This window comes from Oncorhynchus masou, chromosome 33 (assembly GCF_036934945.1).
Source record: "Oncorhynchus masou masou isolate Uvic2021 chromosome 33, UVic_Omas_1.1, whole genome shotgun sequence".
Lineage (NCBI taxonomy): Eukaryota > Metazoa > Chordata > Actinopteri > Salmoniformes > Salmonidae > Oncorhynchus > Oncorhynchus masou.
In genome coordinates, this window is record NC_088244.1 from 7,498,618 (window position 1) to 7,512,385 (window position 13,768).

Consider the following 13,768-nt stretch of genomic DNA (forward strand, 5'->3'; position numbering starts at 1 on the left):
CTCTCTACATTGTCTCTATGCACCCCCTCTCTCTACCTTGTCTCTATGTAGCCCCCTCTCTCTACCTTGTCTCTATGTAGCCCCCTCTCTCTACATTGTCTCTATGCACCCCCTCTCTCTACCTTGTCTCTATGTAGCCCCCTCTCTCTACCTTGTCTCTATGTAGCCCCCTCTCTCTACCTTGTCTCTATGTAGCCCCCTCTCTCTACCTTGTCTCTATGTAGCCCCCTCTCTCTACCTTGTCTCTATGTAGCCCCCTCTCTCTACCTTGTCTCTATGTATCCCCCTCTCTCTACCATGTGTCTATGTAGCCCCCTCTCTCTACCTTGTCTCTATGTAACCCCCTCTCTCTACCTTGTCTCTATGTAGCCCCCTCTCTCTACCTTGTCTCTATGCACCCCCTCTCTCTACCTTGTCTCTATGTAGCCCCCTCTCTCTACCTTGTCTCTATGTAGCCCCCCTCTCTCTACCTTGTCTCTATGTAGCCCCCCTCTCTCTACCTTGTCTCTATGTAGCCCCCTCTCTCTACCTTGTCTCTATGTAGCCCCCTCTCTCTACCTTGTCTCTATGTATCCCCCTCTCTCTACCATGTGTCTATGTAGCCCCCTCTCTCTACCTTGTCTCTATGTAACCCCCTCTCTCTACCTTGTCTCTATGTAGCCCCCTCTCTCTACCTTGTCTCTATGTAGCCCCCTCTCTCTACATTGTCTCTATGTAGCCCCCTCTCTCTACCATGTCTCTATGTAGCCCCCTCTCTCTACATTGTCTCTATGTAGCCCCCTCTCTCTACCTTGTCTCTATGTAGCCCCCTCTCTCTACATTGTCTCTATGCACCCCCTCTCTCTACCTTGTCTCTATGTAGCCCCCTCTCTCTACCTTGTCTCTATGTAGCCCCTCTCTCTACCTTGTCTCTATGTAGCCCCCTCTCTCTACCTTGTCTCTATGTAGCCCCCTCTCTCTACCTTGTCTCTATGTATCCCCCTCTCTCTACCATGTGTCTATGTAGCCCCCTCTCTCTACCTTGTCTCTATGAAGCCCCCTCTCTCTACCTTGTCTCTATGAAGCCCCCTCTCTCTACCTTGTCTCTATGTAGCTCCCTCTCTCTACATTGTCTCTATGTAGCCCCCTCTCTCTACCTTGTCTCTATGTAGCCCCCTCTCTCTACCTTGTCTCTATGAAGCTCCCCTCTCTCTACATTGTCTCTATGTAGCCCCCTCTCTCTACCTTGTCTCTATGTAGCCCCCTCTCTCTACCATGTCTCTATGTAGCCCCCTCTCTCTACATTGTCTCTATGTAGCCCCCTCTCTCTACCTTTTCTCTATGTAGCCGCCTCTCTCTACATTGTCTCTATGTAACCCCCTCTCTCTACATTGTCTCTATGTAGCCCCCTCTCTCTACCTTGTCTCTATGTAGCCCCCCTCTCTCTACCTTGTCTCTATGTAGCTCCCTCTCTCTACATTGTCTCTATGTAGCCCCCTCTCTCTACCTTGTCTCTGTAGCCCCCTCTCTCCACCTTGTCTCTATGAAGCCCCCTCTCTCCACATTGTCTCTATAAAGTACCCTCTCTCTACCTTGTCTCTATGCAGCTTCTCTCTCTCTACCTTGTCTCTACGAAGCTCCCGTCTCTCTCCAACAGAGTCTTATGTCCTCCTGCGTATATGGAAGAGGTGGTTGACCTTTGACCTTTCCTCCTCGTTCGACGAGCAGTGATGTCACACCGCCCTTGCTTTAAAACTCCCCAGAGGACCAAAGAGGACAGCATGTAGACTGAATACTTTTTGGTTAAAGCTATACTTGTGCTCAACACACAACACGCTACATTGCTAGCATGGAAAGAGACTGAGCGATAAGGAAACCAGGTAGATCAAAGGTATTTAAGGGAATCTTATTTCAGTGTTGGACTTTACTGACATCAGGATGGTTTCCCCTCTTGCAGCATGTGTTATGTACTTGAGTGAAGACCCAAAAGCGGTTTTAACAGAAAACAGAGTTCTTTAATGAAAAAACAGGAATGGCATAAATCCTCTTCCAACGTAGTCAATGGAACAAAAGAACGTAGTATAATGCAGGATGCACCTGCCAGGCAGACTCCGACAGGATAGGACAAGGTGGAAGCAAACGGGACGACAGCTTGCTTCTGGCATCAAAAACACAAACAAGAATCAGACACTGAAAGTAGCAGGAACAGAGAGAGAAATAGAGACCTAATCAGAGGGGGAAGAGAGAACAGGTGGGGAAAGAGTGAATGAGCTAGTTAGGGGAGATGTAGAACAGCTGAAGAATGAGAGACAGAGAAGGTAACCTAAAAAGACCAGCAGAGAGAGACAGAGTGAAGAGAAAGGACAGGAACAGACATAACAAGACATGACAGCATGACAAGGTTATGATGTATTTCTGGTTTGACAGGCAATACTGGGTCCACCCTTCCGCCTTATCAACCGACCGCAGACTGCTGGTGTAGACTGTCTCTTGATGATACCACACCTCGTCAAACGTACTCAGTCACTACTAACCTCTCTCACGATACCTCCCTACCTAGGTCATTACCAAGCCAACTCAACAAATGTAGGGGTATGTTTTCATTGTGAGTAACTATTACTTGTTACCATACAACCACAACGTTATTACATATTTATTCTGCCTTGTAATATAAAGTGTACACTTCCCTATAAAGTAACATTCATTCAATCTAACATCAAAACAAGGTCTCAAACCCTGTTTAACAGTCACTCCTACAACAAGGTCTCAAACCCTGTTTAACAGTCACTCCTACAACAAGGTTTCAAACCCTGTTTAACAGTCACTCCTACAACAAGGTTTCAAACCCTGTTTAACAGTCACTTCTAAAACAAGGTCTCAAACCCTGTTTAACAGTCACTCCTACAACAAGGTCTCAACCCCTGTTTAACAGTCACTCCTACAACAAGGTCTCAAACCCTGTTTAACAGTCACTCCTACAACAAGGTCTCAAACCCTGTTTAACAGTCACTCCTACAACAAGGTCTCAAACCCTGTTTAACAGTCACTCCTACAACAAGGTCTCAAACCCTGTTTAACAGTCACTCCTAAAACAAGGTCTCAAACCCTGTTTAACAGTCACTCCTACAACAAGGTCTCAAACCCTGTTTAACAGTCACTCCTAAAACAAGGTCTCAACCCATGTTTAACAGTCACTCCTACAACAAGGTCTCAAACCCTGTTTAACAGTCACTCCTAAAACAAGGTCTCAAACCCTGTTTAACAGTCACTCCTACAACAAGGTCTCAAACCCTGTTTAACAGTCACTCCTAAAACAAGGTCTCAACCCATGTTTAACAGTCACTCCTACAACAAGGTCTCAAACCCTGTTTAACAGTCACTCCTACAACAAGGTCTCAAATCCTGTTTAACAGTCAACTTCTAAAGGGATTTAGTAAGTTATTTCGCCACCTCTCCTGAGTGTAACCAAATATGTTTTGTGAAGAGACCTGCAGCTGAACTGCTATAATTTCATTTGTGTCTCCCTTAGTGGCTTACAAAGTGTATGTGGCTCTATTGTATTGGTTGGTGTTACTCAAAAGGGCTTGTCTGGTTGTGCGTGTGTGAGTGTGTGTGTGTGTGTGTGTTTGAAGTCTGAATCCATACACAAGTAAAGTTACTAGTGTTCCACTGTTGCTAATTACTGCTTTAGCCTAACTTGTGTGTCTGTTGAATATTGTTAACACTGAATTAAAGTGATTTTTTGGGGGGGGAGTGACGCGTTCCCTATAGAATCACAGCCAAATGAGCCAACATGCTACTGTCCTGTCACTGGAAAACCATTGTCTAAACACAATTCTGGGAACCAGTGTCACGGTCGTGTGTAGAAACGGACCAAGGCACAGCAAATGTTGTGTTCCACATGATTTATTATAGTGAAACTTAGCACAAAACAAAAAATAAAGAAACACCGAAACGTGACGAAGTGATGCACAAACACAAAACAATATCCCACAAACACAGGTGGGAAATACAGCTACTTAAATATGATCCCCAATTAGAGACAACGATTACCAGCTGCCTCTAATTGGGAATCATACAAAATCACCAACATAGAAAATAAACTAGAACACCACATAGAAATAAATAAACTAGATCACCCCATTCACGTCCTGACCTACTTCACCATAGAGAAACAATGGCTCTCTATGGTCAGGACGTGACAGTACCCCCCAAAGGAAGGATCCTGCCATGGAGCGGGACTGGACGCCGTGTTTGGAAGGTACGAACCGTTGACCCTCGCTGAAGGTTCCGGACTGTGGACGGTCTCAGGAGGTTCCGTACTGGGAACTGTCACCGGAAGCTCTGTACCGGGGACCGTCGCAGGAAGCCTGGTGCGTGGGGCCGGCACAGGTGGCACCAGACTGGTGACACGCACCTCAGGGCGAGTGCGAGGTGCAGGCACAGAACGCACCGGACTGGGAAGGAGCTCTGGAAGCCTGATGCGTGGAACTGGCACAGGTGCCCCCGGACTGGTGACACGCACTTCAGGGCGAGTGCGGGGAGGAGACACAGGACGTACCGGACTGGGGAGGCGTACTGGAGGTCAGAAGCGTGGAGCCGGCACAGGTTGCACCAGACTGCTAACCGGAACCTCTGGTCGGATGTTGAGCAGAACACACTTGCACAACATCTCTCTCCATCCCTTTCTCTCCCAACTTCTCCATTGCCCCCTTAACAGTCTCTGGCTCTTCCCGCGGCTCAGCCGCCAGCTCCATCTGCCCCCTCCCCCCCGCCACAGCAGACGGAAGGTTATGATGAAGGACGGCGATGACGCCAGTGTTCTGGTCTGACGACACGCTCCTCCAGAGTTTGCCATTCGGGCTCTGGTACTCTTCTCCGCTCGATCGGCCACCCCTTGTGGTTCCCCCCCCCAAAAAATAATATTGGGGTTATCCTTGGGCTATCTGTGGCCGCGAACACTGGCGTCATCGCCGTCCTTCATCATAACCTTCCGTCTGCTGTGACTCCTGCCAAGGAAGGATCTCTTGTCCATCTATTATTTCCTCCCAGGTCCAACTTATTTTCTCCATCGTTGCCCGCTGCTTGGTCCTTGACTGGTGGGATATTCTGTCACGGTCGTGTGTAGAAACGGACCAAGGCACAGCGGATGTTGTGTTCCACATGATTTATTATAGTGAAACTTAGCACAAAACAAAAAATAAAGAAACAACGAAACGTGCCGAATTGATGCACAAACACAAAACAATATCCCACAAACACAGGTGGGAAAAACAGCTACTTAAATATGATCCCCAATTAGAGACAACGATTACCAGCTGCCTCTAATCATACAAAATCACCAACATAGAAAATAAACTAGAACACCACATAGAAATAAATGAACTAGATCACCCCCATTCACGTCCTGACCTACTTCACCATAGAGAAACAATGGCTCGGGGCGTGACATGATCATGATGGTCGGGGCGTGACAACAAGATACAGGTGATTGAGGGAGGGTTGGGAGAAAAGGGTGAGGGGAAAGAAATTGCATCAAAATCTGTTTATTTTTGCTCTCTGAAAGTGTAACACAATGTCTTCATTCTTACTGTACATGACGTAGTGTACATTATCTTACTGTACATGACGTAGTGTACATTATCTTACTGTACATGACGTAGTGTACATTATCTTACTGTACATGACGTAGTGTACATTATCTTACTGTACATGACGTAGTGTACATTATCTTACTGTACATGACGTAGTGTACATTATCTTACTGTACATGATGTAGTGTACATTATCTTACTGTACATGACCACAGCCATGATAACCGAGCATTAGAATTCTTTACAAAAACATAGCAATCAAACACATATGAATATGAGCTAGGGAAATACATTTCTCATATCCATTGAAGCATAAGCAGGGCTGGGAACACATTTACTCAATATGTGGGATAGGACAACCAGGGCAAATGGCAGATCCGTCTTGCATTGTACATGGACAGAGAGCCAAACACTTTCCCTCTCACCGTATCCTAACATCTCTGGCGCTGGCAGGCGGTGATGGCTCTTTTGGTGGTTATGCTATGCGTCTAAGCTGCTTATCGCCAGCCTCTGGTAACATAAACCACCCGTCTGTTTTAATACCAAACACATAAAAAATAAAAACGCTATACTAATTTCCCAACAATCGAGTACTCTGGGCCTCGACGAAGGGATGGCTGAGTATTCCACTGGTGAGGAAATACACTCCAGATGGGAACAAATCGTCCCCTACTAATTGCCATTGTATTCAGTGATGCCTGTTTTTCTGGCTTTTTATTCTGAGATGGCAAGGGGGCCTGGGAAGGGAACACCAGCAGTTTGGCATGTGGCTGATGTTTAGAAAAAGAAGCTCAAAGTAGAATGTGAGGAAGAGGTAAATTGGGATAACACTAGAAACCGTTTGGGATTAGACTACTGCATGGCTACTGATCCTCACAGTTTGGGATTAGACTACTGCATGACTACTGATCCTCACGGTTTGGGATTAGACTACTGCATGACTACTGATCCTTACAGTTTGGGATTAGACTACTGCATGACTACTGATCCTCACAGTTCGGGATTAGACTACTGCATGGCTACTGATCCTCACAGTTTGGGATTAGACTACTGCATGACTACTGATCCTCACAGTTTGGGATTAGACTACTGCATGACTACTGATCCTCACAGTTTGGGATTAGACTACTGCATGACTACTGCATGACTACTGATCCTCACAGTTTGGGATTAGACTACTGCATGACTACTGCATGACTACTGATCCTAATAGTTTGGGATTAGACTACTGCATGACTACTGATCCTCACAGTTCGGGATTAGACTACTGCATGACTACTGATCCTTACAGTTCGGGATTAGACTACTGCATGGCTACTGATCCTCACAGTTCGGGATTAGACTACTGCATGGCTACTGATCCTCACAGTTTGGGATTAGACTACTGCATGACTACTGATCCTTACAGTTCGGGATTAGACTACTGCATGGCTATTGATCCTCACAGTTTGGGATTAGACTACTGCATGACTACTGATCCTCACAGTTCGGGATTAGACTACTGCATGGCTACTGATCCTCACAGTTCGGGATTAGACTACTGCATGACTACTGATCCTTACAGTTCGGGATTAGACTACTGCATGGCTACTGATCCTCACAGTTCGGGATTAGACTACTGCATGACTACTGATCCTCACAGTTCGGGATTAGACTACTGCATGGCTACTGATCCTCACAGTTCGGGATTAGACTACTGCATGGCTACTGATCCTCACAGTTCGGGATTAGACGACTGCATGGCTTCTTATCCATAAACACATCCATATGTTCCCAATGCCCCACAATTCTATTGGGTTTATTTAGGCAGGTCCCTTTCTTGTCTCTTGGCATCATTGCATCTGAAAGCCCAAAATGGCGTCCCAGGCCCAACATTTAATCAGAGTTAATTAGGTGTGTGGTATAGGCTGGGCTGAGCCTGGGGAGTGCCTGCCCTGCTTTGAAACTCACTCTACTCTTGTTGTTCATGGTGGTTTGTATGAGCAGTTTTGGGATGGAGAGAGTAGGGAGGAAGAGGAGCTAGCTACCATGGCAGGCACTATGTGGCGTTTCATAGGGTAATTTAAAATCGATCTACAACTCTAAATGACAGACCACCACTCAACAGCAATCGACCTGAATGTGGCCCAACCACACAGTAAGAAATAACCAGTCACATAATGAAAGCAGACAAGTTCTGCTGGGAAATCGTTTCTCTCTTCCTCCTCTCCCCACACTCTCTCTCTCTCTCTCTCTCTCTCTCTCGCTCTCTCTCTCTCTCTCTCCCCACACTCACTCTCTCTCTCTCTCTCTCCCCACACTCACTCTCTCTCTCTCCCCACACTCTCTCTCTCTCTCTCTCTCCCCACACTCACTCTCTCTCTCTCTCTCTCCCCACACTCACTCTCTCTCTCTCTCTCCCCACACTCTCTCTCTCTCTCTCTCTCTCATGTATTCTTATAGGCTACACTTTCTATTCGGTATTTAGAGTCTTGAAGGGGAAAGTAGCACAAACATTTTCACTAAGTAATGTGGGAAACTTTATGTAAAACAGCAGCAGCGGATAAATTAGTTTGATACACAAACAGACTTGTTTCTATCTACACGCTTAGAAATAAAAGAGTGCTATGTGGTACCACTTGTCCCTGTAGGAAAACCCCTGAAGTCTTTTCGGGTCAGATAGAACCCGAGGTTCCAAATAGAAACTTTCCAGAGGATTTCCCTACATGGACAAACGGTGTCAGAGAGCACTCTGTTTTTAAATGTGTTATTTTCTGAGAGTGTAATGTGTGTGTGTGGGTGTGATACTCACCCATCACCCACGTCAGTCTCTCAAAATCTTCCTGTCAAAAGTTGTGCTGCAGGATAGATTTTCTATTGTCCTATTCTTTAACTACAAGTATCAGAACATATTAACTGTTGAGTCACTTTACTGGGATATTAATATCCTACATTCACATGTTTATGTTACTGTAACATATGTTTAGCATAAAGTGATTTGCCACTATGGAATTTCTTATAATTTATTTGAGAAGTTTAATTGTTTGAATTAGAAGAGTTTTGGAATCTAAAACCTCTCTTGGTGTGAATTATTTTGTTTGTTATATACTATTCCATTACTTTTTAAGGTTTAAAAGGCTAAAGGTAGGTTGTGAATTTCTTCATCCATACTGTAATCTCACTATAAACTCCTCCATAATATAATCTCATGTTGAAGTTGGTAAACTCCATTTTAAACATTGTAAAAGAATAATTAATAGTCTATAGGTGTTTGATTACTAAATAAAATACAAATGGATCATAAAGGGACCTCTCAAATGAATAAAATATCAATACATTACTGAAATGAAACAGATTTTATTACAGTTATTATCAACGTTATTATGCTATTGTGATTTTTCAGTTTAAACAATTCAGTGAATGACAGGGAGTCATAAATAGTTCCTGTATGGTACATCCCATGATTCCACGTTCCAAATTGTATCCAAACAGTTTAACCTAGATCCAAATATTTTAGGGGTTGAGAATATCCATATTTAATGGGAAACATGAACATCAGAGATATACATCATATTAGTACTGCAACGACTTTAATCACAAAGTACAAAGAAATAGATTCACTACCACAGTACTTCTTTCTTTAATCTTACCTTTTAAGAAAAATACTCAGCTCATTTGAAAAGTAATGTTTTTCTAACAGGTAACTTTCTACAAGACATACAAGGAACACATTACTCTAAAACGTAATTTCTATAAAGCCATGAGAAGGTATGAAGATCGTGTTGAACAATTCACATTCTACTTGTTGAAAGATGATTTAGAATATGCTATTAGTTGGTTTGAGTTGGAAATAAGTATGGGCTATTTGTTACAAAAATAGTTTTCTATCGATACTTTCAAAACTTAATCCAAATACATGTATATTTGCATAAATTATGAATTCGTTTAGGCTACAGTAGACTATTCATGATGCTGTGTATTTATCCAGATCTGCCACTAGTGTGGTTCATGACTACAAACTATACATTTTAGTTTTCAAAAGCTCATAAATACGCAAAAGTTAGTTAAAGTGATTTAAAGTTGTTTGACATAGTTCTTCCGAACATTTCTTCCAATTACAACACATATCAACACCACCCTTTCAACATAAGCCTATGTCTCACAACAACCCCCCGAATATTTGGTGTCCAACTATTAGATGTTTTTATCTGTCCAAATTATGAATCGTTGTCTTGATACTTTAATTTGCCTTTGGACAAGACATTGCAATTTATTATCTTATTATCCATATTAGTGAACACTGTTGGAACAGGTAGGCTAATATGGTTAGGAGGTATTTCCTTGGCTACCAACAAAAATGTGTTTTCCCCCACTCCATTGAACCAAAGGCTTATTGAAGACTTGCTCCCCCACCCCCTACTCTCTCTCTTATACACAAACACATCCATCCGCGGGTTGGAAGCGTATGGGGAGGGGGTTGGGGTGATGAGGAAACGGGTTGATATGCCCTGGAAGTAATTCTTTCGCCCCAAAACACAAGGTGAAATGGGACCACCAGAGCATCGCACGTGGGACCCGCACTACACATTCCAGAGCTGATGGCATTTGAGTGAAGAGCTGAACTTCTCGCACTTCTGTGTGTGACCTTCTGTGTGTGGTGTTATTTTTGTAGCAGTGAATTTAAGTCCCCTAAAATATGAAAAGTTGCTGGGGAATAATAGATGTTTTGATGTGTTCATTATGTTAAAAAAATATACATCATAATTTAGCTACTCAATTTAGTATAATGTCTGATGGTGTGCATGCACAGTTAATTAATGAGTTACTTATGAAATTACATGAGATGAGATTTCATACCCTTAAACATTTTAAATAAGTTTTTTTTATTTTTACAATTTTAAAACATCTATAGGCCACTTCAAATTACATTTCGAAGAGTTACTTATGAAATTACATGAATTATGAATAATTCCACAAACTTTAAACTCTCTATATATATATATTTCAAAATGATTCGTTCAGTATTATAAAACATAAACATAAACGAATAAACAGACCAATATGAATAAAGCAATGAGTGGGATTACTTGCAAAGCACAGAAGTAGGCTATTAGTTAGTCAAACATAGGCTACCTACAGGCCTATACACTTTCCTCTGGATATAAACCATGTGTAATGGTTGATTAAGCAATATTGCCCAAATATTTGAGATAGGTGTTTTGACATAAAACACGTCTTTATTCAATACATATGCCTCACTTATCATATTCACCACAAACAGTGCCAAATCAATAGGCTATAATAAAATTTACATCGAAAATTACATTAATATTCTTCAAACATATAGGCCTAGTGATCAGAATAATATATAGACTATAATTATGATACATGTGAAATTGTAATATAAATGCTTATTTAACTTGCTTTGTTTACCCATTTATTTATTATCATATTAAGTCTGTCTAAAGTATAAATATATCTGTTAGTTATGTAGGGTAGACAGCAGTTGAATCAATTATATATTGCCATAACAGTTATTGGGGAAAAACCAGTCAATCTAGCGACAAAAAGAGTAATCTGCATGTCCCTAGTAAAAAAGTTTGCGAAAGTGGCCTGACGTCACACTCCCACAATGCTCGCGCCCCTTAACTCTGCTGCAGCCTCAGAGCGAGACAGACAAACTCAGGCCCAGAATATAGAAAAATTATTGAAAAATTTTGAAAAAATAATAAAACAACAGATCGAGGGGAGAAAGACCGTGAAAGGTGGCGTGGGGTCTCCCACCGTAGGTTTGCGAAAAGTCGGTGATGGAATGTTACCGGGGTTCCATGAGAAATTGACTAATGCGGCGCTGGAAACTTTTTGGTGGGTAACTGCTCGTTTTTTTGTAAGATCTCATAATGTGGCTGCACGTTCTGATGTGTGCATGTTTTGTTTAATAAGATATCAGATTATTAAAGCAACTTTATTCAATGATAATCGATAGATTGATGTTCACGACATTTTAATTAACACGGATCTGTTGTAGATGTTCTGCAATCGGACATGTTTTAATTTAGCTTATTTTGTGGAAGTATGTAAGCGTCGGGTATTTAATTTTTAATTACCCGATCGTCTCTTCGCTCGAAGCTGTGTCGATAAATGTGTTACAAATGTAAATCATTGAAGTTGTAAACATTATGCATTGTGTCAATGATGGCTTTGGCAATGATGATTGATGTTCGGTGCAAGTTTTCTGCGTATGGCATAATTTTAAACAATTTCCGAATATTTATGATGGTGAGCATGCTACTGCAGAAGAGCGAGTGAGATAGAAGAGGGGACGTCCCTGTTGTATTTGAAAGAGTAAACAACTCTGAAAAAAAAGTACCTACACATGTCACTTTCGATGTATCCTTATTCGTGGAAGTTGTTGCTTGATTTCTAGGCGCTCAAAAGGCGTCACATTATATTAGTGAATAACTATTTCAGTGTTTTCCTTCGACTGTTCGTCCATGCTGTAATGGCTCGTGCCATTTGTTTTTGTCGCTGATCGGATGTTTCTGGCGGATTGAGGTGCTATGTGACTTTTGTGTCTCTTGCCTTATATGTTCCTTGTAAGGGCTAAATACTAGCCCTTTGGAAGGGGGCAGGGTTATGTTATGGATGTGGCGGCTCAGCTCATTTAATTTCATATGCACACTAATACATTTGTGATTGTTTTTGCTGTTTTGTTGTTCTGTTGTTGAACTTTGCTATTTCGTTTCTAACTGTTTTGTCAAACAACATTAGACAAAAACACATTCTGAGAAGCAGAATGTCAGCAGTGGATGATCTAATTAAATATTTTGAATATTTTAGACATTAGGCCTACTTTTGTATTTGGAAGTGTTTTAGATCACTTTCGTGTTTTGATGTAGCCTTACATTATACACGCAAACATAAGACTCCCTGTAATTATTTTGTCAAGGATCAAAATATTAGTCTAATATTACGTGCATTACATTGTAACAACAGAGAACGTTGTGTGCTGATAGATACGCTGTTTGATTAGTTGTCATCAATTGGACCAACCCACGTTGCAATAACAGAATGGAGCCTGAAACATTGAGCAACATGTCAAAACTCCAGTGACTTAGTGCCTGTTTGGAAACTCCAGTTTACTTTTAGTATTTCCAGTAATTTTGACGTTACTAAACTAGTCTACTTTATTATTGGGCTGCTAACTGCTTATTGAATGTTCGACGACCTATACAGGCAATGCGTTCCGTGTGAAAGTAAGGCTAACTTACTTGCTTTAAAGTAAGCCTTTAGTTACAATGTTACTTCATTTTTGGCAACAGTGTTGCTTCATTTGGCAACATTGTATGCTAAATAAACAACATGCGTCCTTGAAAAATGAAACAGCCGACTGTAGGCTACATTTATGGTTAGTTAGCCCAATGTCTAGCCCAGCCTTCCTAACAATCACCACCAAGTCTTGGAGGCAACAACAAAAAATCCTCCTCGCCGCCATGGCAGGTCTGACACGAGCATGCTCCCTCCGTCAAGGCCTCACTTCCACTGCCTCGAGACACATAATAAGGAAATGGAAGTGAGAACGTCACGAGACAATGCTTTTGTTATTGACAATAACAGTACAAGTACAAGTCGAGACGCATATGTAGTTTGTTGTTTTTCCACATTATTTCTGTGTGAGTATACCCCCAAAAAAAGACCAGAATTCTTGACAGCAAGACTTAGATCAAACTAAAGTTTTTTTTAAACTACAAAAAAAAAAACGTGATAACATGATGCACGTGTATGCTACAAAGTCATATGGAATAGATACATATATTGTGGCTATAGTCTACTTCTGCAAAAGTATATTTGTAACTCCACAACAGATTAACTACGTTTTTCACCCCTCTCTCCAATAGTCAAAACTAACCATTGTGACTCGGACAATTTGAACAGAAATGTTTATGTACACATGTCAAAGTTAACAGCTTTTAGAAGCATATGTTCTTTGTGGAAAATACAGTTTAGGACTTACAAATAACTTGGTAATATCATATTACACTTGACTTAATATATTGTTTTTTTCTCACCCTTGTTTATGTAGATAAAGATAACTACGTTTTCTTTAGCAGTAGGGAAGTTTTTATGGATAAACATTTGGAAACACTATAGTCAAACATCTTCTTCTGATTACCTTACACATGAATTTAGCCCGTGTGGTTGGAAGGCAACAATCT

The 13,768-nt window shown here is 41.8% G+C and overlaps 2 protein-coding genes across 2 annotated transcripts in view; one reads left to right on the top strand and one right to left on the bottom strand.

The window, feature by feature from the left end:
* LOC135527748 (kinesin-like protein KIF3B) overlaps window positions 1-13,768 on the bottom strand; it is a 48,484-nt gene that overhangs the window by 26,267 nt on the left and 8,449 nt on the right. The window lies entirely within an intron of this gene.
* LOC135527751 (zinc finger protein PLAGL2-like) overlaps window positions 11,198-13,768 on the top strand; it is a 54,152-nt gene continuing 51,581 nt past the window's right edge. Inside the window, exon 1 of the mRNA XM_064956295.1 lies at window positions 11,198-11,417. The gene's annotated coding sequence lies outside the window, so the exon portion shown is untranslated. The remainder of the gene's footprint in view (window positions 11,418-13,768) is intronic.